The 22,500-nt window shown below is 56.7% G+C and overlaps 1 protein-coding gene across 3 annotated transcripts in view; it reads left to right on the plus strand.

The window, feature by feature from the left end:
• Nucleotides 1-518: 518 nt before the first annotated feature.
• CXXC5 (CXXC finger protein 5) overlaps nt 519-22,500 on the plus strand; it is a 33,620-nt gene continuing 11,638 nt past the window's right edge. The window contains exon 1 of one of the 3 annotated variants that reach the window (XM_011382271.2): nt 519-1,085. The gene's annotated coding sequence lies outside the window, so the exon portion shown is untranslated. Of the gene's footprint in view, nt 1,086-1,123; nt 1,249-18,548; nt 18,560-22,500 lie in introns of those variants that run through there. The other 2 variants (XM_011382272.2, XM_023524504.1) reach the window with 2 other exon arrangements.

Here is a 22,500-nt window from a genome sequence, read left to right on the forward strand (position 1 = left end):
ATCTGTGAAATGGGGACAGGAATCTCCGCCCCTTTTCTCCTGGGGAACCAGAGCCCACCGAGTCCAGAAAGCGCTCTGAACCTGCGTCTAGCTACAAGAGCCTTCTTCTAGAAGATCCGGGCCCTACGCACACCTGAGCTGGGCGGCGCAGCCAAACCCTTCCCACTGGTCCTCGTAGCTTCGCGGCCCGCTGAAGAGAGGGGTCAGAGGTACGGTGGACTTCCACGAAAGATGGGTGTCCAAGCCCATGCACCCCTCACAAAACGGGGAAGGTCTTCTTATTTTTCGTAAAGTTGCGGAAAAAGAGGTGAAGACAGGGCGCACTGGGGAGCTGAGTCTGGGCCGACCTCGTCAGAGCGCGAGGAGCTCGAGGCGCAGTGGCTGCAGCTCCGGCTTCAGAGCCTGCGGCGTCCAAGTGGCCAGAGCTGCGCTGGGAGGAAGACGGAGGGAGGAGGGAGGGATGTCGAGGTGGAGGGGGGGGAGGAGGAGGAGGGAGCGGCGAGTCCGGTCCGGGTTTTGCCGGCAGCCCCCGGGCAGCGTTCAGAGCTCCTGCCCGGGCGGGCGCGCAGCGGCGGCGGCGGCAGAGGCGGCGGAGCCTGAGCGGGGATGTAGAGGCGGCGGCACTGGCGGCAGCAGAGGCGGCGGCGGCGGCGAGAGCAGGCGTCCGAACCCAGCGAGAAGAGCGGCCGAACCTTGCCCCCTGAAGCCGGGCCCCGCGTCCCAGCCCTGCCCAACCCGCGCCCAGCCATGCGCGCCGCCTGCTGAGTCCGGGCGCCTCACGCTGCGCCCTCCGCCCGCCGCGCTGCGCTCCGCTCGGGGGTGATTAGTTGCTTTTTGTTGTTTTTTAATTTGGGCCGCGGGGAGGGGGAGGAGGGGCAGGTGCTGCAGGCCCCCCCCCCTCCCCGCCTCGGGCCAGCCGCGGCGGCGTGACTCCGGCTCCGGACCCGGGCACGGCGGGCGGCGCGGCTGGAGCGGAGCGCACCGCGGCGGCGGTGCCCAGAGCGGAGCGCAGCTCCCCGCCCCGCCCCTCCCCCTCGGCCTCGCGGCGGCGGCGGCGGTGGCGGCTTGGACGACTCAGAGAGCCGGTAGGTGTCGGGCCATGGCCCTCCCCCGACCCCCCCGGAGGCCGGCCCCCTCCCCTTCCCCGCCTACCTCCCTCTCCTCCCCCGGGGCCCGGTGCGCGGCCGGGGCCGGAGTTCGCTGCAAGTCGGCTGAAAGTTTGGCGGCGCGGGCTCCCCCGAAGTTCAGGTGCGGAGAGCCAGGGACGGGAAAGGAGGGGTCCGTGTTTGGGAGGAGCGGGGGACGCCCGCAGCCTGAGCCCCGGAGCCCCGGAGGCTGGGAGCCCTAGCGCCGGTGATTGCTCGGTGGCCGCTGCTGTACCCAAGCCTTCCCAAGCTGCAGTCGGCTCGGTCGCAGATCACTGAGTTCAGACAAAAAGAGAGGTTTTAGGGTCGGGGACTGCGGGTTGGGCGCCGTAGATTGGGGCTGGGGCTCTCCCTGCGGAGTACCGTCCGTTCCCCAAGTACTCGAGCTGGAGGGCGCTGGGGTGGCGGGAGCCCGGGTCCTCGCCTCTCGGTGCTGGGCGGGCGCTCCGCCTGCGGGGGCGGCTGATTGGAGATCCCCGGCGCGCACTCCCCGCATCAGACCCCCTCGCAGCCCTGTGTTTTGGGGGCGACGGTAAATGCACTAAGTGCCCTGGACCACGCGTGGTTGAGTCTCCCCCTCCACTTGGAGGGGGTGGCGGCCACTTTTACATTTTCCCCTCTAGCTCCTCGCCCCCGCTGCCCGCAGGGTGCCTGGCGGGCTGATCAAGTTTGACCTTTTTTTTTTTCCATCAAAGTATCACGCCCTCCCCCCCACGAACCCCGCGGCCTCTCCCCCCTTTCCGCCCCAGCCTTGGGGGGTCTTTCAGACTATCTCCCGAGCCCCGCGTGGCCAAGCGGTGTGCAAAGCCTGGGAGGGAGAATCGGGGTGTTCCTCTAGCCGCAGAGCTGTGGGAGGCGGGTGTCCCAGGCGCCCGCCTCACGGCCCTGGTCCCACATTTACCCATGAAGTTCGGCTCCGAGGCCCCCTCCCCTCGGGTTCCCCAGAGTGAGGGGCCGAACCGCCGCGAGAAGAATGTGTTAATTTTCTTGCTGGGGGAAGTTGTCCTCTCCCGGAATGGGCTGCTTTCCGGCGGGGTGCGCCTGGCTTTGTTTATTTGTAAGATCGACAGAAAGTGAGTGACCCCGGTTTTTAAATGGGGGGCCGCCTCTGGGACCTGTCAGAAGAGCTAAAGCTTCCAATGAGGGAGCAAGATCGCATTTTGGTTTTTTCCCTTCAGGAATCGGAAGAGGTGCGCAGAGTTGGGCTGGTGCCATGGGCTGGAAGGAGGCACCGGCAGATTTGGAGAGGGGGGGGCGGTTCTGTAGAGACTCATTCGGAAACCCCGCACCCTCCTCTTGTCTCCTGTGACGGGGGTCTGCGGGGTTGACAGCCCCTCTCTACTTTGCTCTCTGGACCCTGGGTGGTCTGAGAGTCGCGTCTTCGGATTGGGGGGTGCTGCGGGGGGGGTATCCTGCGAGCCAGCCTCTTGACCTCCGCCTTTTACCCGCGCTACGGGCGCTGTTCGGAGCCCTAGGTTTTGTGGCCAGCCCAGCCCCTCCCCCCGCGTTTGCGCAGGAAGCGCCGAGGAGGGGGGCATGTGTGATGGTTCGGCCCTCGCCCCCGCCCGAGCCGCCCCAGGGCGGCCGGCAAACAGAGTCCCTTTCAAGTTTTCCGCTGGGGCCGCCTGGCGGGGGCTGCGTGCGCGCGGTCGCTGCGGACTTGTTTGGAGCGCTATTTGAACGCCCGGCGCCACCTCAGCTGCCCCGACTCGCGGGGGCGGGAGGTGTCCGTCGGTGCAACTGGGAGCATTTAAATTAGACGTTCTTAGGGGGGCGTACTAGCCTCAGCTTGCCCCTGTCCCCCTCCTGAAAGGCCCCATACCCTGAGTTCGAGCCTCCACGGGAAACCCAGGAACTGGGACCCGAAGCCTCCTCCCAAACCCCGTTTTGAGAGAGATGCGGAGAGACTGAGGCCGGTGTTACCTACTACTGCGTAGTGTTGATTTAGCAGTTTCCCTGGTTGAGACTCAACCAAGAGCTGTGGAGGGGGGGAGTAGTGGCCCGCTCTGCAGCTGTCACCCCCATCCCAGAACGGAAATTGTTCTCTCTCCTTGGGGAGGAGAGAGAGGGGGTGATTTTTGCCCTGGGAAGGGGTGGGAACAGCTGAGGGAGGTTGGTCTTTGAGTTTTCAGTTAGCCCTGGAGATCTTTGTAGAAGTCTCCCCCCGCACCCCGCAATCCTCCAAGGAGCCGAAGCTCTCTCATGGAGGCCCCTAACCAGTCTTGCACCTCCCTTCCTCATGCCACCTCCCTTTCCAAGGTGGGGGCAGAGGTTCCTCTGCAGAGGATAGACCCTTGGCTGGCTGGCTGTCCATTGGCGCCTTATTTATGTGTGTGTATTTGGGCCCGGGTGTTTTCTCTGCTCAGCAGGTGACCCTGGCCAGGGCCTCCTATCTCTCCCCAGACAGAGCCTGTTGACTTACCCGTGGGCCAGCGGCCTCGTCTATGTCACGTGAGGCCTGGAATGTCCACCCGGCTGGGCTGGGCTGGGTGGGGGAAGGGGAGGGGAGGAGAGGATTCTGCATTCACGGCTCAGGCCAACACAGGCTTATGTGCTGTGGGCTCCCACTGTGAACCCCAACTCTTGCTGCCTCTTTCTAGCTTTTTTGCCTGCCTCCTACCCATTTGGCAAGTGTGAAACTGAGGCTCATAGGAGTGTGGGGGTGGGATGGGCAGGGTTGCATTTGGATAGAGAATCAAGTCTCTAGGAGTTCAATACCCCATCTTCTTTAGGACCCCATCTAGTTACTTATGCGAGGGTGGAATGGGCATGAGGGTTCTCCTTGGGAAGGAGAGATGTGGGCTGGGCTGAGGTCAGCTGACTTTCTAGGGTGCAGGATAGGGTGGAGGAATGGGGGGATACTGATAAGTGGGACCCAGGCCTGCTTTTGTAGAGCTCATGTTTGGAGGGGTAACTCTCCAAGCAAGGTGCTCTAGAGCATGCCTTAATTGGCCAAGGAAGGGGCAGGACTCGATTATTGTTATTAGTTGTTATTGCCTATTCTTTATATAGAACTCACTTATTAGCCCAATATATGTTTATTGAACACCTACTGTGTGTCAAGCCCTTCCCATCTGGGGGTACAGAAATGAAACACTGATTGAGCCTGCTCTGGAGGCAGGTCCAGGGTGGGAGCTCCGCCCTCTTCCCCCACCTTGTGGGGCCCTGATTGGGGCTTTTCCAGTTTTTTTTCAGCTCTCCCTCTCTTATCCTCATCACCTGGTCCTATTCTAGCCCCCGGCCTCTGTGTGTGTATGTGTAGTGTCCTCGATTAAGTGTATTAATAGTTAAACTCTCACTCATAGCTGAAACTCACCAGACCACAAAAACCCTCCCCAGTTACTCACGCGCTACTGCCCAACAAGAATATCCCACTCACGTTTTTTTTTTTTTTTTTGTTATTTCCTCTTACTTCCCTCCTTATTCCCCCCAACACTGAGCCCACCTCCCAGGCTGCAGGCAATGAGAAAGGACTGCCCCCCTCAAATACCCAGGAATTGGTAACCATTCTAACTGCCCCCTAAAGCCAAAGGCAGTGTCATCTGCTAGAGGAGGCTGTGCGGGTCTAGTCTGTTGGCCTGGGATGTGGAAATCTGGGCAGTGTGTGTGCTTATGACTCAGGACATGTATATCTGTGCATCTGTGTTAAATGTATGTCCATCTGTCTTGGGATATGGGAGTATAAGCATGTGTATCTGTGGATCTAGTAGTTGTGTGTGTCTGCATTGTATATGTACACATGTGTGACTCTGAAGTTGGATTTGTCTCTGGGAATCTGAGAATATGTATATTCTGAGTTGTGTATGCTTGGGATTTTGTAGAATATATGTTTGTGATCTGTGTATGTCTGTTTTGTATATGCTTGTAAATGTCTGGCACTCTCTGAGTGGTGTATCTGAATTGGGAAAATGTGTGTGAACCTGGGAGTGGGCATATCTGAGTTGTGTGGGCAGTGGTCTGTGTCTGTCTTTGGTGGCTGGTGTCTGTGCTCCTTTCCCTTTCTGCATTTCTGTCTGCCAGTCTGTCTTTTTGAGTCTCTCCCTCTCTGGTTGAGACCCTGAGTGTGAGCATGTGTACTATCGAACCTCACCCACCCGGTCCTTTCCCTCCCCTGCCCTCCCTGTCAGTAACTGGGCAGCCTCCCCGTCTGCCTGCCTGCTGGGAGTTTTGGAAGCCGTGGAGGGAGACAGGCTGGGGCCGGGGTGACAGCGCGTATCCACGGCGATGGCAGCCTGTGATTACGGGAATAAAAGGATTTTAAGGTCATGGGTGTATTTTTTTTTGTTGTTTTGAGTCCCCCCGCCTTTGGTGGAGGCAATGGCAGCAAAGGACCAGAGCTCTGTGTCTGCTGGTTGGGAGTCTGTTCCCATGCAAGTGAACATGGATATGTGGGGCTTTCCTGGGAACATGAACACGTGTGTACATACATGAGCAGAGGCAGTGATAGTGTATGTTCTTATCTGCTGCTCCCCATGGGAGAGTTCATAGGGCTGTTCCCTGGGGTAGCATTCTCAGGAAAATTTCTGAGTGTTACATAGAGCTGGAACCCTGCAGTCTTCTGTGTGCTGAAGAGCCTTCTGGCCTCAATCCTTGTCTGCCCATCCTTCCCCATCCTCCCAGTAGGGTGTCTTTGACCAGAGACTGGCTAGGCATAGTCACCTGGGCCAGGCCACATCTAGGGGTGTCAGTGCCCCTGGCCCAGCTCCAGCCCCTGTAATTGCATTCTGTGGCCTAATCCCCCGCCAGCTCAATTAGATCGCAAATTCTTCTTCATTTCCTGCCTCTGATGCTGGCCTCCCTCTGGGCTTGAAGGGCCTGGAAGGGAGTGGGGAAATCCTGCCCCCTTCCACTAGCACTAGGGGCTCTTGGGGGGGTGAGATTAGTTTCTGGCACACTGACCCTGGGGTGAAGGTTAGAACCTTCGGGGCCAATAGAACAGGGCTCTGCTGGTCCTTTTTTGACTAGCCTCAGTATCCCCATGCTGGGGGAGAGCGGCTTGTGTTATCTGGTACACAGGCTCTGGGTAGATCAGGCAGGTTACTCTGGCCAGTACCCTAGGTGGTACCCTCACCTCCGGCCCCTACGGGCTTTGCCCTCCTCCTGTTCCCACAGCAGTTGTTGGCTGTCCTCTGGTACAGTGGTTGTGACCTTGTTTTTGGCCTTTTCATGGTGTTGGTTCTCGGGGCTAACAGACCACTGAACTTCCCTCTACTAGGTCTTCCTAACCCCCTCCTTTGACCTCACCCAGACAAGTGTGTGAGCACTGGCTCTGGAGTCGGACCTGGCTCCAAATCCTGGCCATGTCACTGTCTAGCTGGATGTGTGACATTTGGGTGAATTGCGTTCTCCCTGTGATTCTCAGATTCCTCATCCCTGAAATGGGATATTACAAGTGCCTGCTCCATAAGGCCATTTTCAGATGGACACAGGGATGGTGGTGTAATGCATAGCACCAGTGGTTAACCCAATCAGCATTCAATTAAAGTTGGCTTTTAAGGTGATAAGGACCTCATATCCCCCAGTGAAAAGGAAGAAAACACGTGGCTTACACTTAGTGTTTCTGTCTCCATTCTGCTAATCATCAGGTCTGTGACCTTGGGTGTATCACTCTGCCTCTCTGAGTTTCTCTTCCCCATCTGTAAAATGGGACTGATAATAGGCCTGACCTCACAGGGACATGGAAGGGTTGTCCGCATGCAGGTGCTTAGCCTCAGCCTGCCCCAGCAGGTTTGAAGCGAATTACTTGCCTCCTTTCTTTCCTCACACCAAGCCTGGGTGGGGTGGGGCTGGTGAAGACACAGGCTCAGAGAAGAGGGGACTGACCAAGGTTATGAGGCTGGTAATGGGGCCTAGGTGGAGTGGGGGAGGGGTAAAGGATGACCTGCTGGCTTGCTTGCTCTTTTACTCCGCTGGCTCAGCTGAGCTTTGAGGCATGGCCTTCCCTCCCCGCTGGTCTCTGTGGAAAGTGGTGGCTTGGCTGATTTTTTTCCATAAAGAAGCTGGAAGTCTACCCCCTCCTTCCCCAGGCAGCACCGTGGCAGCGGCTGTGCTGACAGGCCTCCTGGCCCTCTCGCTAAGGTGGCTGGCAGCTTTGGAAGGCTGGCTGCGCACAGATCAGCCAGAGGGAAGAGGGAACCGCAAAGGTCCCCTGCCATCACTAATCCCCACGGCCCCTCCCACCCTGTCTGTCCTCTCTGTGGGTGGAAAGACAGAAAGGAGCCACAGCGGGAGGAAAGCTGGGGAGACTGGCTCCGCTGGAGGTGGTGGAGAGGGACAGGCAGAGAGGGGGTCAGGGTCCCCATATCTCCCTGGCTGGTCTCCTTATTTCTATGACCTCTGTCAGTCATTGGCCTAGGCTCTTTAATATTTCATGGCCCTTGGAGCCAGCCCCCTGCCCCAGTCTACAGGCCCCCTTTGTCTGCCTGCCGCTGAATTGCTGAATTACTGACCCGAGGCTGCCTCTGCCTTCCTCCAACTGGCCCTGACATCTTTCCTGTTCCTCCTGACCTGCCTCTCTGACACCTCTACTTGTCACACTCTCCATCTCTCATACCCATTCTCTCCCCTTCTCTTACATCTCTGATCATCTCTTTGCCCTTTTCCTCCATTTTCCTCTTTTGTTGGCCGCCTCCTTCCCAGCAGAACAGAAACCGCGGCAACTGGTCTGCCTGCCCCCCTCCTGGGTCCACCCCTTCCTGCCCCCTCCCCCCAGCTGTACTGGCTGTGAGAGCTGGTTTTATTTATTTTTCTGTTTGTTTGGGAAGAGGGCAGTGGCAGTTCTGGGCCCTAGCTGCTGCGCTCTGCCTAGAGCAGCGGGCAGGCGGGCCCTGCTGGCCTCCCAGGAATGTGGCCAGGACGCCCCGCGCTATATTTACTCCCCTCCAGCTGCCTGCCCCAGCAAGGCAGAGCCAGGCCTGCCTGGTGGCCCTGGGGGAACCCAGTACCCACCCTCCCCCGTCCAATAGACCCCACGTGGCCCTAGGGCCCCCTGTTTCCTCCCTTCCCCATGACCTCTTCTGACCTCAAACTTGCCTGGTCCGCAAGCATGAACACTTTAGTGCAGTGCCAGTACAGGTGTATGTGGGCTCTAGAGCCTGATTTGTGTGGGGCAGCACCTGGTGGACCCTATCCCCCCCCACCCAGGAGCCTAGCTTAGGCCTGTAATCTGGTGGCCAGAACTATGTAAAGCATCTTTTCTGGGCCTCTCCCCACTGGGCCTGGTACTTGCTCTTGCCGCATCCCTTCAGCTCTGCTGTGATCACTGGCAGGGGTGGGGTCTGGTGGGGTTGGGGGCCTCACCCGGCATGAGCAGCTGTGTTTCTGCTGTACGACTCCCACATAACTTGCCCTCTGCTGAACCTCCCAGGTCCCACGCATGGATACCTGTACACACCGAAGTGTTTGTGTATATATATATGTGTGCAACGTGCATGAACACATGCTGGATTACACTTTTCTTGGAGGCAGGGCCATGCCTCCTGTCATTGACTCCCTCATTCATCAGATGTTTATGGGATCCTTTGAGCCTGCTCCTTGCCAGCCTTGCAATGGGATGTAGTAATTCCTTCCCACTCCAGTACCTGGCACCAGTTAAGTATCAGAAGAGCTCTAGCTGCTGCTCTATAATCAGTTGTTCTCCAGTTCTTACAACAACAACAACAACAACAACAACAATAATAAAAGTCATAACAATGGTAATGGTGATAGCTAACTAGCTCTATGTTTCTAGCCTTCACTTTATTTCTCACAGTAGCCTAGTGAGTTGGGTGCTATTAGCATCCCATTTACAGTTGAGGAAACTGAGGCTGGAGAGTCTGTGACTTTCCCTTGGACTTGCCATTGACAAGTGGGATTGGGTCCTGGCAGAGCCCTTGCCCGGCTGCGAACACCATGAAGACAGCCAGGGTTGGTCTGCACCTTCCACTCTGCCTGGCACACAGCAGGGACTCCCTAAATGTTTTCTGACTACAGGTTTTATTCTTTTTCCTTCTTGAGGCCCTCATACCTTTGTCAAGGGTCCTGGGATGTGGTGGGGAGATGGGCTGACTGACCAGTTGGGTAATGATAGAATGAATGAATGAGTGACCAGATGATTAGCTGTGGGAATGAGTGCTTTCAAGGGACACTGGGATGGGGGGCCGGCTTATTATCAGACTGGTATGTAGAAATCCACTGGCCCTGTAGAGGATCCTGAAAAGTGAGGTAAGGGACAGGGCTGAGATATGTTGGCTGGAGACCAGTAAGCTATTGGGGTTGAGCCCTCAGGGCAAGTCACATCTTCTCCCTGGACTTCAGGTTTTCTGTCTATCAAATGGGCTTGGGGGCCTTTGCCCTGGCTGGCTGCCTGCCAGCTAGCCTGGGCCTGGGCCGGCCTGGGAGTCTGAGAGGTGAGGGGACTGGTGGGAAGGAGGAAGCAGTGGGTGGTAAAGACAGGAAGATGAAGCGTGGAGCTTGGCTTGGAACCTGAGAAGCAGAGAGACCAGCCCTGACCTGACGCCTGTCCTCCCTCTGATCTGCAGGATGGGGGTGCAGGCTCACAAACCTCTAGCTACTCACTCTTGCTCTGGCAAAGGCTGGGCCTCCTGACATCAGTGATTGTGTGTGCTCTGAGGAGCTGGCCTGTCCTCCAGGACTAGACCAGCTCTTACCCCAGGCCCACAGCCATCCTCCAGCCCCAACCTCACGTCCAGTTCCTGTTGACCCTGATGGGAGAGACCCAGCCTCTTGCTTCACCTACAGCTAGATGGGAAATTGATTAGCTGGACTCATAGCAGGAGGCTTAGCCCCTTTCTTCTTGGAGTGTCAGATCTTGGTGGCCTAGAATATTCAGTCACAGGAGTCTAGAATCAGAATGCTTGGAACAGAGACAGAGGCATTTTCAGTCAGGATCCCTTTCCTGTTAGAATTGTAGAATCACAGAACCATGGGTTTTAACTGCTGGAGGGAAGCATGAATGGTCATGTTTCAATCTTGTTTGACACCCAGGGACGTTGAGGATCTGAGGGGAGGGGCTTCCCTGCGGTGCCCTCAGGTGACATGAGTACGAACCTGAGTCAGAAACCCAGTTCTGCCAATGGTCTAGTGCTCTTTAGACATCTCGCCAGCTTGGGGAGTGGGCTGTGTGAGCCCAGTGAGGCAGCAAGGGAGTGCGTCTGGCCTGCAGGCACAGGAGGGGTCCTCTCAGCAGTGCCCGCCTGCCCGATGCCCACGCTTCCCAAGACACCAGTGTGAGGAGGAAATGCAGGCTGTTTCTTCCAGCAACAGCCGGCAGGGCCGGGCGGCTTCCCAGCTCCTTCTCTGATTCATGGCCACCTGCAGCTCCCCCCTCTCCTGGGGGCCTCAGCAGCCCCATCTGTGCAATGGGGAGAGGAGGCCGTACCCCACAGTCTAGCATCACAAAGACAATACAGTTGGGATTCTTTTCAAGAACACTATCGGGCCGTGGGAGAGTAGTCCCACATAGCCAGCTGGACATTTGGACCTAAAGCACTGAGAAGTCCTGCTTGGAGTCCCCTAATGCCTCCAGTAAACTAGAAGGGCTGAATTGGTTCCTGGGGCAAAAACTGTGGTGGGGGTAAATGCATAGAGAAGGGACCTGCAGTCAGAGTCTCCTTTAAGAAGAGAGAGCAGCAGATGAGAGGCCTAGCTCTCTAGGCTCTTTCCTGATCTCAGTATACACATCTGTAAAATGGAGAATGTTATTCTATGAGGTCATTCATTCAAGGTCTGCTTTGTGCCTGGATATGTACTGGTACTGTGGATATTGGGGATGTTGAGGCAAATGGCAGAGAGGTGGGTTGGGGAGGGGGGCTTTTTGCCTGCAGACATAGGGTGAGAGTGTGATTTGGCTGAAGGGGTGACAGAAGAAATGAGGTGTGGGAGATAAGGAGCTAGCCAGTCAGGCATTGTCCAGCGGAAAATCCCAGCCTTTCTCAGGAAGTGTTTCCTCCAGTGGTCTCCTGGGAGGGAGGCAAGGCAAGCAGGAGGGTGTGTAGCTGGGGGCAAACAAGGCCCCCCAGCCAGTCCAAGTGAAGACATCCCAGGCCTGGCAGCTGGGCAGGTGTGCCCCTGACATCGTGGGAGGGCTGAAACACACCCCCTGCTCCCCATGCTCTGAGGCTAGGCCTGTGGTTGGGGGCTGGGGCTGCCAGGAGGGGCTGGGCCATAGTCCAGATTTCAAAGCCCTCCCCAGGGGCCTTGTGGTGCCCCCTCCCCCCCACCCTGTCCGGGGCTGCCGCCGCGGGGGTGGCAGATGCTGTTTCATCGGCTGAGGCAAGTAGGAGGCCTCCGGAAGGTCCTCCTGGGAGGTTCCGGGGGCAGCGGGGGCGTCGGCAGCTGCCTCCCAGCTAGGGCTGGCTCACAGTGGCCTCCCAGATCCCTCAATCCCCCAGGCCTGGGGGCTAGAGTGATGCTTCGGAATTGAGACTGGTCCCTCTTGCCTTTGCTCCCCCCACTGCCCATCAAGCTTCTTGGCTCTGGCCCCCTCCCATCTCTGGCTGCGCCAGCAGAGCCCCCCGGGGAAGGCAGGGAGGAGGCACAGCGGGCTCAGAACAGCGGGTGCCCGCTCAGCCAAGTATTTGCGAGAGCTGTCAGAGACAGACAGGCATGTGGGGAATTTGGTGCGTGTGGGGCTGGGGGAAGCAGCCGGGTGGGCAGGCGGGAGGTGGGAAGCTGGGGAGCTGGGGCTGCCTCCCCCGCCTGTTGAACCCTGCAGAGACCACAGTTTCCAGTCCAGAAGGTACATCCAGCCCCTTCTTCCCGACTGTACCAGTACAGTGAGGGGAGTGGGACCGTGACCCTGGCTGGGATTTGATGATGGTGCTGACACTGGGGCAGGGAGTGCCCTATTGAGGGCCGGAGCCTGGAGAGGCTGTCTGGTAGAGTGTGGAGCCAGGCAGGAATCCGGGTTGTGCCTGACTGTGGCCTCCAGGAAATAGCAGCTGTCATGCTCCTATGCCCGCCCCCCCCCCCAGCCTGGCACAACTTGTTTCCTGGCCAGGGTCCGGCTGGGGCAGATTGGAGGAGCCTGGTATTGCCCAGCCTGGACAAGGAACAGGCAAGGTGAAGGGGGCCGTGTTTATAAGCCTAAAGGTACTTGAGCTGCTGGGGAGGGGCTCGCCTGGTTATTTTTGCTGAAGCTGATTGAAGTCACTTTGGAGGAGGGGACCTCAGCCTATATCTTCCTGGACAAAGACCCCAATTTAGTCCCCTTTGTGGTCTGTTCTCCAATAATGCCTGTTAGGCAGATTAGGACCTAGAGCTGAGTAATGCTTGGTGTCACATAGCTGAGAGCCCAGAGAGGGGAAACACTGGCCCAAGGTCACACAGTGGACTCCCTGGCCTTCTCCCTACTCTCATGGTGTGTGGAGCCAATGGGGAATGGTGAATATTGGGGGTCTGCTGGGGTGGGGGGCTATATTTAGTCCTACAGAGACAGAGGGCCCCTGGGAGCAGCTGTTGTTGGTGTGGGGGGGGGTGTACAGACAGAGCCCTGGAGCTGCATTTAGTCTGGACAGAAATATCCTCCCCCCACCCAGCCACCCACTGGCTGGGAGGCCAGGCTGCGGGCTTGTCCCCTGAGGGGCAGCTTGCCTGGGCCTGGCGGCCGGCGGGACAGGCAAGATGACCCGATAGGCTTTTCCCAGCTCAGGTTTCGATGAAACAGGAACCGGAGCTGCAGCCTGGGCTGTGGGGGCCAGGGCAGCCAGAGCCTGGGGGGCCAGGGCTGCCTTCCTCGCTTCTCCCCATGATGCAGCCTCCCCTTTTCTGAGGCCTGGGGAAGCAGCAGGTTATTTATCAAGCCAGCCTCCCCGCTGCGTCTGCCCATGCCTCCCCCCTCCCTCCTTCTTGCGCTGGCGGCCATGAGCCCAGCAGAGCAGGGTGAGCTGGGCGGGCGGGCGTCAGGATGAGCTCAGGAGACGTGAGTCACCCCATCCCCAGCAGCCCCACGAGGCCCTGCAGCCTGGCAGGCAGAGCACACTCACGCACTCCCCACGTGGCACACCCGGAGGCACATACTTGGGACAGACACAGTCACTCAGCACACACAGTTCCATACAACCTGCACGCACAACTGATATGCATGGTACAGCTTCCGTCACCTACACTGTGAGCTTTCCAGAGGCACACTCACTGTTAAGCATCTGGTATGTACACACACATGCATGTATATTGGCAAATGGACACACACAGTCACACATTGGTGTCCCGTGCCCCTGGGAGGACCCCACACACTGCTTCATAAAGCAGTTGTGTGTCTGCCGCAACCTTTCACAGGCTCAGGCAGTTGTCCTCAAGCCACAGCTCACTCCCAGATGGTGCCAAAGAGTTGGGTCAGGAGCACTGACAGAACAGAGTGTGGTACGCATACACACACACAGACCACTTGGCGCTCCTCTCATCCAAATGCCCCCTGTTCGGGCTCATACAAAGGAGGCTTGACCCTCGGACGTGTAGAGACAGCTGAGTTCTGGGTATTAGAAGGAAACATTCTCCCCCGTCTTCCAGGCTGGCTGGCCTTCTCTGGGGAGGAGGTGCAAATATCAGGCATGGAACTGTTAAAGCAGCCTGCCCTCCAGGATGGGGCACTCTGTTCTGGGTAGAGTGGGTTGCGGGTAGATGAAGAGGGATGCAGAGGAGCTAGGAAAAGGAAAGCCTGGAGAAGGAGAGCCATGGAAAATCGATTTTCTGGGAATGCCAAGTGGCCAGCTGTTCCCCCACTTGGGGTGGGATCCTTGGGAGATTGGGAGTGCCAGAGATAGGGGGAAGAATGAGACTCCCTTGATCTAGTGGGTTGTACCCCAGGAGTCTATCTGCCCACCCTCCCTGCTCACCCTGGCACCCAGTTTCCTCTGCCTCTTGGTTCCTAAGCCCCTTATTATCTCCCTCTAATCCTTAGTGGCCTGCAAAATGGGCGCAGAGCTGGCCTGAGTACAAGGAGGGGCTGATTTGCTGGGTTGAAGGGATGTCTATAAGCTTCTGCTGCCCATTGTGGCTGGGGCCTGCCTTCTCTGGACTCGGCAGAACTAGGGGCATATCCAATTTTCATATACTGAAAAATATACCATTTTTCAGATGAGAGAATTGAGTCTTCTGAGGGGATGGCTTCATGGTCATGAAGGGCTTTGGACACAGTCACCTAAGGCCCAGCTACAGATCATTCTGGGCCCACAGGATTGAGACAGCCCAACAAGGGCCAAGGAGCAGGTGGCTGTAAGGATTTGGGCTTAGGCTGGTTCTACCTCCTGGCCACACAGGTCTCTTCCATAAAGGCCTGGACAGTGGTCTAGGAGGGAAGAGAGACCTAAGCATCCTGAGAAAAACAGCAGTGGCCAGTCAGAATGACTAGATGCTTCTTGAGCCATGGACTCTGGAGTTAGGCAGGCCTAGGCTCCAAACCTGATGTGGTCACTGGGTGCTGTATAATCACGGGCCTGTCTGCCAACCTCTCTGACCTCACTTTTGCCACCTATAAAATTGATAGGAGCTTTATCTCTATCTCAAAGCTGTATGATCTGAAGTAGATGGTGGGTATGATTCTCACCATATCACACCTGGATCTCCAGGTGAGCCCTCCCCCCGACCTGTCCGCTCAGCCAAAACTGGCATTTTCCTGGGAGTGGTACCCCACAACACGGACTCTTTAATTAGAATGTCTTGGATTTAGCCTTCTTTAGAGCTCTTCTCAGATGGGAATGGTGAGATGTGGGAGTGAAGAGACTAACCTTGGAGCCATAGGGAGGGGGAGGGATGGGAATGGGTTCAACCCAGGACAGAGGAACCCAGGCTTTTTGGGTGTCCAGACATTCCTGGGTGCTTTACAGTATGAGAGGAAACAGAGCCAAGACCTCCCTTGTCCTCCAACCCCCAACACACAGTAAGGCCACAAGTTTCCCTCAAACAGGAACTTCCAGGTGGCAGTTGGGGCCTTTGAGGGTGGTGAGGAGCTTGGCACATACCTGTGTAGAAGAACTATTAGGACTGTTGAGAGACTGAAGAAGTGCCTACATAAACAGTCAGGACTAGGGGTGGGGGGCAGGGAGGAAAGAGGAAAGGTTGTCAGGAAGAATAGGTGGGTGCTTCCTGTAGGCCAGAAAAGGAAGTGAAAGCCTGGACAGCTGAGTGCTGCCCTCCTTATGCCGCCTTCAGACCCATACTGTGCGATCATCTCCCCATGTTCCTGCAGGTAAGAGGGTAGAGGAGGGGATACTCTCTGGCGCTGGGGAAACTGAGGCATAAGGGATTAGCTCAGACTTAAAGTCAAACAGTGGCAGAACTGGGGCCACAACTTAGGTTCTCTGATACTCCTGGCTTGGGCTGACCTTGACCCTCACTTTTGTGCTGGCTGATGATGACAGTATAAATAACACAGATATCATTTATTGAATGCTACTACATGCTGGCCCTGTACTGAGAACTTCACAAATGTCCTCTCTGGGACCCTGATGGGGGTGGGGCATTTCACAGACTAGGGAATGGACTCACCAAGGTCAAGTAACTTGTCTAAGGTCACCTAAGCTAGAGCCTGCAGAGTAGGAGAGAAACCCTGACTCCAAAGCCCGTGTGAACCCCTGCGCCTGTACTTCTGGGGGCTTCTACCCATCCCCCCATTATCACATACAATGAGTAAAGTTCCTAGTTGAGCCAGCCCCTTCCCCACCTATGCCCAGCCCCCTGACTCTCTTAGGGATCTCTGCTATCTCAGGGTACTCCCCAAGTTTGGATGCAAGGGCCTCAGGACCGCTGACCCTTATGCCTAGGGAGGGTGAGCCCCGTTGGCCTTGACTTCTCCAGGGGAAGTAGTTTACTTGGAGTGGGATAGGGGGCCAAGGATGCCCCGGGGAGCAGATTGCTGCCCCTTATGGATCTCCTTGCAGACGGGTTCTGGGAATCTCAATTGTGAAAACCACCTAGGGGCCTGGTCATGGCTACACACTATTCCCATCCCCCACCCCCGAACCTCTCACCTTCCTGGGGGCTTCTTTCCCCTTTCTGCAAGGAGTCATTGAGAGAATGCCCTTGAGCTGGAGGTACCGTCCTTTCTGTACACAAGAACAGCCATAATCACCCCCCACCCCCAATTCGTATGCTGGTTAGCCAAAGAGAGCACGAGGCACAGTGTGGCTCTGGGTCAGGGTTCACTAAAGGTCACTGAGTTGGGTTTATGTTGCTGAAAGTTGGTGCTAATCTCAAATGGAAGGGCACACTCTCTGGGTTTGGGGCCCTGTGCTGTGTAACAAGAAGTCACTTCCCTTTTCTGGTCTCAGTTTCTACATCTGAGAAATGATTGAGCCTGCCATGCTTGTTCTCTGAGGCAGGGATAAGTCACAGACAGACACACCCACATGCCCTTCCACTGGTGTCCTCAGGTCCCCTAGGCTCCTGCGGCTCTCATTGGCATGGGATCCAGGGGGAGCAGGGTGGGCTCTAGAGTTGGACCAACCTGGATTTTAATCTCGCCACCATCCACAACTTGGATGACTTTGACCAGTCACTTCCTCACTCAGTTCCGAACCTCAGTATCCTCATCTGTGAAATGGGTGGACTGTAGTGCCTACCTCTTTAGGATGGTGTGGACAGATCACCTGGCACAGACTCAAGTGATGGTGGTGACAGTGTACCCCATTCCTAGGCTGTCCTTGTTGAGGTCCCCCAGCCTTGGTTTCAGGGATTCTGGGAAGGAGACAGTGCCAGTCTGCTGGCTCAGCCGGCTTGGCCACTGACCTTCAGAGCACCCAGGCTGTCAAGGCCGCCTGACTGCCTGCTGGGCGGGCAGGCAAGGGGGAGCGCCAGCCAGCTCCTCGCCTGACGCTGCCCTCCCCTGCTCCCACTCTCCTCCCTCTCTCTGCGCCTGTGTGCGAGCTAATTAATCTCAGCCCCTTTGGGAAATTATAACGCTGCAGCCACAGCCTCTCAGTGCCTATACTGCTCCTGGGCCCTGCCAAGACCCACTGTGGTTTGGGGGTATAGGGTCAGGGATGAGGGCAGCAGGAAGAGCTGGGCAGACATGGGTCTCCCTGAGTCCCCCACTCCTGGCCGGGGGGCTCGGGCTTCTCAGCCTCCTCCCAGACAGTATCCATAAGGACACTGGGCAGTCGTCCTGCTGGGGTGAAACCCAGCCACCAGTGCCTTTCTGACCTAGTCCCCTCACCCTACTTTCCATCTTATTTGGGGTCCTCTTGCCTGCCCAGCTTGGACTGACAGAGACAGATGTAATTATGGAATTTTGCTTGGAAAATTAATTCAAAAAAGTTAATTAATTGGCAGTTCCGGAGGTGGCGGGCTCCATGCCCAGCCGGTCCTACTGACGTCAGAGCTGACCTGCCTGAGACGTGCAGCTTCCTGGGCAGGCTGGGGAGAAGAGACCCCAGTGACCTGGTTGGGCAGGCCTGGGACAGGCAGCAGTGAACAGTAAGGAGGAAAGTGTAGACCAGTGTTCTGACCCAGAGTAGGTACCTGGAAAGAGTTTATCAACTGGATCTACTGAGATGAACTTGGCATCTTGTGAATTCAGCCACTTGTTTATATGTTTAACAAGCCATTGTCAAGCTTCTACTGTACACCGACCCCAGTGTCTCAAGTACTCCCAGCCAACATAGACCACAGAATGTTTTATCCAGTTCTTCCAAATCCCTTTTCTCGAGGAAAAGCTCTAAACCTATACCCAAAGGGTCTTCCAAAGGGCTCGAGGGACATTATTGGCCTGTTGTGCGGACGAAGCAACTGAGGCACAGAGAGGATGTGACTTGCCCAAGTCGCTTAGCTGTATCCTCCCGCAGGATGGAGTAGGGGGTGTATAAAGCATAGGTTTCTTCCCAAGGGATATACACTCCCATAGGCAGCTGCTCCTGAGTGTAAGTGACAGGGGCCTTGAAGTTGACTCTGTTCCACAAGGAGAGGGGCCAGAAAACATGGCCAACCCCCTTCACCCTGGTACCCCAGCACCATTTTTCCTCCCTCTGCCTCCTCTGCTCCCTCTGCCACCTCCCCAGACATTCGTGCATGTCGGGGCTTCCCCTACTACCCCACCCAGTACTCAGGATGACCCAGCTGGGCTGAGGCAGGAGGCCCCATACCCTAGGGCTCCCCGGCCTACATAGGGACCCTGCTCCTGTGCCCCCTGCAGGCCCCTGACCACAACAGCCTAAGTTCTAGTGTCTGGAGGAGTGTGAGCTCAGTAGAGTCTTATCCAGACAGAGGAAGGGCCAGGGCTGGGGCAAGAGGTGGTCTAGGACAAGTCAGAGATACTGACCTGCAGGAGGCCAGCAAGGTGAGGAACATGGACTTTCAAGCGGTTTAGGCCTGAGTTATATGGCCTTGAGCAGATCCCTGGGCTTCTCACGAGCCTCATTTTCCTCATCTGGGAAACAACAATGATCATACATACTCAGAGGGCTGTGGCGAGGCTCAGAGAGGTCTAACTGCTTGAAGTGTCTGGCCTTGGCACCAGGCTTCAGAGCCTGAGAAGGCCAGCAGATTCGGGGAGAGGAACCTGCTGCATGTGATTGGGACAAAAGCTGGAGGATACCAGAAGAGGTGATATTTGTGAGGCACCCAAGAACCAACAGCTAGCAACCCAGAGCCCTGGGACCTCTAGGGGGAGTCAGTCCGTATAGATAGAATCACTCCTGGATTTGTTTGGTGCATGTTCTCACCTCCAGGATGTCTCCAGGCTCCAAGTAGGCCCTGCAGTTAATTGTATAGGCCTTATCTTTCATAGTGGTTCAGAATAAAAAAGTAACCATCATGGATAGGCTGAGCTGAGCACTTTGTGTCCCACATCACTCTGATGTTCTGTAGTTTCTTCAAGGACTGACCCCCAGTCTTGGGTTTAAGTGGGCCACACCTGCCCCCTGAGCATCCTGTGTCAGCTGGATATGGGGTCAGAGGGAAGAAGCTTCCTTTGATCACTTCACCTTCTCCAAGAAACTCTCTCTGATGCCATCCCCCAGTACATTAGGCCATTGGCTAAGCGCTTGGGGCTCTCTGCACAGACTGATAAATCCTGTATATGTGTCTGTCTGTCCATCTACCCCCTAGAAGGGGAGCTCCCTGGGGATGGGGTCTATGGCATCTCTTTATATCTCATGCCCAGACAGAGTTAGCGCTGGACCAGGCTCTTATTTTCCTATTACAGATGGCCTAATTAAGGTCCTGTGAGGATATTGCTCAGCCAAGGTCACAGCCTTTTGAGGGGCAGAGCTAACCTAGTCCAGGTGGGTTTGGGGCTGCTGGTGCCCTCTGCAGTCTTCTGTAGACCTGACAACCTTCCCCGACTTCTTTGGGGCCTGTAGCTCCTGAGCCCTGTGTGCCTGAGAGCTTGGGAAGTGTGGAGTACTGGCATCAGAGGGCAGGCCTGAATCTCTCCCAGCCTCAGTTTCCTTACCTTTAAAATGGGAATCCTGGTACTGCTCCCTGGCTTGGTGGGAAGATAGTTAAAAGAAATAAGGCACGCCTGGAACTTAGTAAGAACTCCTAAGTGTTTACCATCATTATAATTACTATTAATACTGTTATTTTGTTACCATCGCATTATTATTCATGCTCCCAGGGCCCCAGCAGCTGCAGTGGTGCTGGGCCTGGGCAGAGCTCTGGTCTACCGGGAAGGTGCAGTTTCTAATTAGTCCGTGGAGAGGGCCTGGGTTTTTATTTTTGCTAGAGGATCCCACCTGCCCAAGGCCTCCCCAGCCCCTGTCATCTACTGTGCTAGGACTGTGTTCACTCTCTCATCTCAGGTAGGGGGCCTGGCTGCTTGCAAAAGCCTCCCCAAATTTCCTCTGCCACTCCCTCCACCTCTAAGACCTCCAGGGCCATGAATCATTTATGAGGCAAAAATGAAACCAATTAAGGACAAACTTTGAAAGCCTCTAATTGCTGCGCCTGGTGGCACCGAGGAATGAGGGGAGGTAGGCCTGCCCGATGAGGAATCTCCTTGGCCCCGGCCTTCCCAGGCTGACTGTCCCACAGCGTCGCAGGGCGCCAGGGCCTCCCGGCTCCCTGCCGCCTCCCGGCCGGCCGCGAACGTGCCTGCATGGCTCTGGCTGCTGCATCTGCCGCCCCGGCGCCCGCCGGCCCGGGTCCCAGGCCGACTAATTAGGGCCGGCTCCCCTCCCCACGCTGCTCGCTCCAGGCCCGAGGTGATGGCGGCCGTTTCTGCCGTTCTGGGGCCTGTGCCCCAGAGCTGGCCGCTTTTCTAGGGGCAGGAGCCAGCTCTGCTTGCCTGGCTTAACCCAGACAAACCCAGGATGCCTGTCCCTGAACTGGGAGGCTGGGGCTCCCCGTACCCCACCATGGGTTATAGACGAGGGTAGGCTCTGGGCGGTGCTGGGGTCCATGGCTTGGACAGTTTTATTCAGTCTCAGGGAGAGAGCTGAGGGAATGAATGATTAAAAGGAAGCTGGGGGATACAGTGGAGGGGAAGGGATGGGATGTGGGTGTTGAGCTCCTGAGGTGTTGTCTTGGTGCAGTGAGATCCAACTCTTCCTCTCATCTTTGCCACAAAAAGTAACCTTATGTAAATTCCTTAGCCTCAGTTTCCCCATTTGTAAACTGTCAGGACTGACTCGTTTACTCTTGGATTTGGGATTTGAGGAGCTGAGTTTTATATGCCTCAAACTTCCTTCTCTTGGAGGCTTCTGAGGGAATGGAGGTCAGGGTCTGGAGTATGAACCCAGCAGGGCCTGCCTCACTGCCAAGAGCCCTGGGCACGAGTGACCAGCCTGCTTGCTGTGCTGAAGGCCAGGCAGGCCCTGGGCACTCAGGCACATTGTTTGCTGAAACCAAATTTCTGTGCTTGTGTTTTTCCATAATTATATTAGCAGGTGGGATTTTTCCTCGGGGAAGCGGTGGGAGGGGGAGTGCCATGGCAGTGTCCCCGCCCGCTCTGAGCGTGAGCTCACACGCTCAGGCTCTGCTCTGCCTGCCCGCCCGCCCGCCTGCCGTAATGATTTTTTAATTATGCAGCCAGTGCTCGGAATTGCTAATCCACCTCCAGCCCAGCACCCCCTCCTGCAGTTCGCACCCCAGTCCCTCACTGCTGTCCCCAGAGTGGTGGTGCCCAGTCCTGAGCCCATCACTAATGCCCAAGACCACCTCCACAGTGGCAGAGAGGGTAGGCTAGGAAGGGGGCTACAGGGGCACTTCTCTGGCTGTGACAGAACTTGGTGGTGGTGAGGCCTGTGGCTCTCTTTGTCTCTCCCCGCCCCCCAACCCTGGCCCCAACATGGCTTGCACCTGCTAGGACAGCTATGGCTCTGGGAGGGGGCAGGGGAGCGACAGTGCCCACTCCTGAGTGATGTGGCCACTCCCATTTCAGGGACTTCAGCCTGTCTCTCCAGCCATGTGTATCCCCTAAGGACACACACAGAAGTGTGATCTTCATTTCTGTCACACCAATACTCATGCTGCTTCCCTTCCCTACACACACACTCAGCCTTACAGCTACACCAGCACAATAACATGCTCTGTTCGTCATATACAGAGCCACACCTGAGGGCCAGGGTTCCCTCAGGAGAGCCCATTGCTGCCTTTTGTGCCTTGCAGTGGCTGTAGTACCTTACAGTGGCCCTGACCCCACTCCTGTGCCTCCATACCCTCCCACATTCCCACCCCTTCCCTGCCCCTGACTAGGACACATGCAGGTAGCCCTGCTCCCACCTGGTGGGGTGGCTGCCTGTGGCTGAGGCCTGCCTGAACCTCCATCGACCTGGCCTGGGGGAGGTGACGGGGGTGGGGGGATTCTGCAGCACAGTGGCAGCGGCTCCTCTCCAGGCGCCCAGCTGTGGCATCTGTCAAGGTCAGATAGCGACTCCGGAACCAGCCGGCTCGGCCCCATGGCCCCTTTCGCCTCATTATTTTTGTGTTCCGGGGCTGCGGCGACACCTCCCTCCCTCCTCCTCAGCCTCCCGCCTCTTGCCTGCCCCCACCCCCTACGCCTCTGTAGGGAGGGCCTGCGGTCTGGGGGCTTTTGTTTTCCAGTTTTTTCCACGCTCAGGCCAGGCAGGCGGGTAGACACTAGCCAGAGCTGTTAGGTCTTGAACAGCAGACAAGGCAGGTACCTCTTTCATGGCTGGGACAGGTTCTCAGCTAATGGAACCCTGGGTTGGTTTCTGAGGGGGATAAACCGAACCTGGGTGGAGCCCAGCCCCACCACAGCCCCAGCACACCTGCGGGCAGCTTCCTGTTTCCATAGGGGTTCCAGCACCTGGCCTCACTTCCTGTCTGCACCATACCCATCCCAGGTGGCCCTAGACTCACATCCCAGAACCCCTCAGAGGCCTTCATACTAGTCACAGTGTGTATGTGTGTACACACACACACACACACACACACACACACACACACACGCACACTGGTG

The sequence above is a fragment of the Pteropus vampyrus genome, unplaced genomic scaffold, assembly GCF_000151845.1.
Source record: "Pteropus vampyrus isolate Shadow unplaced genomic scaffold, Pvam_2.0 Scaffold470, whole genome shotgun sequence".
Lineage (NCBI taxonomy): Eukaryota > Metazoa > Chordata > Mammalia > Chiroptera > Pteropodidae > Pteropus > Pteropus vampyrus.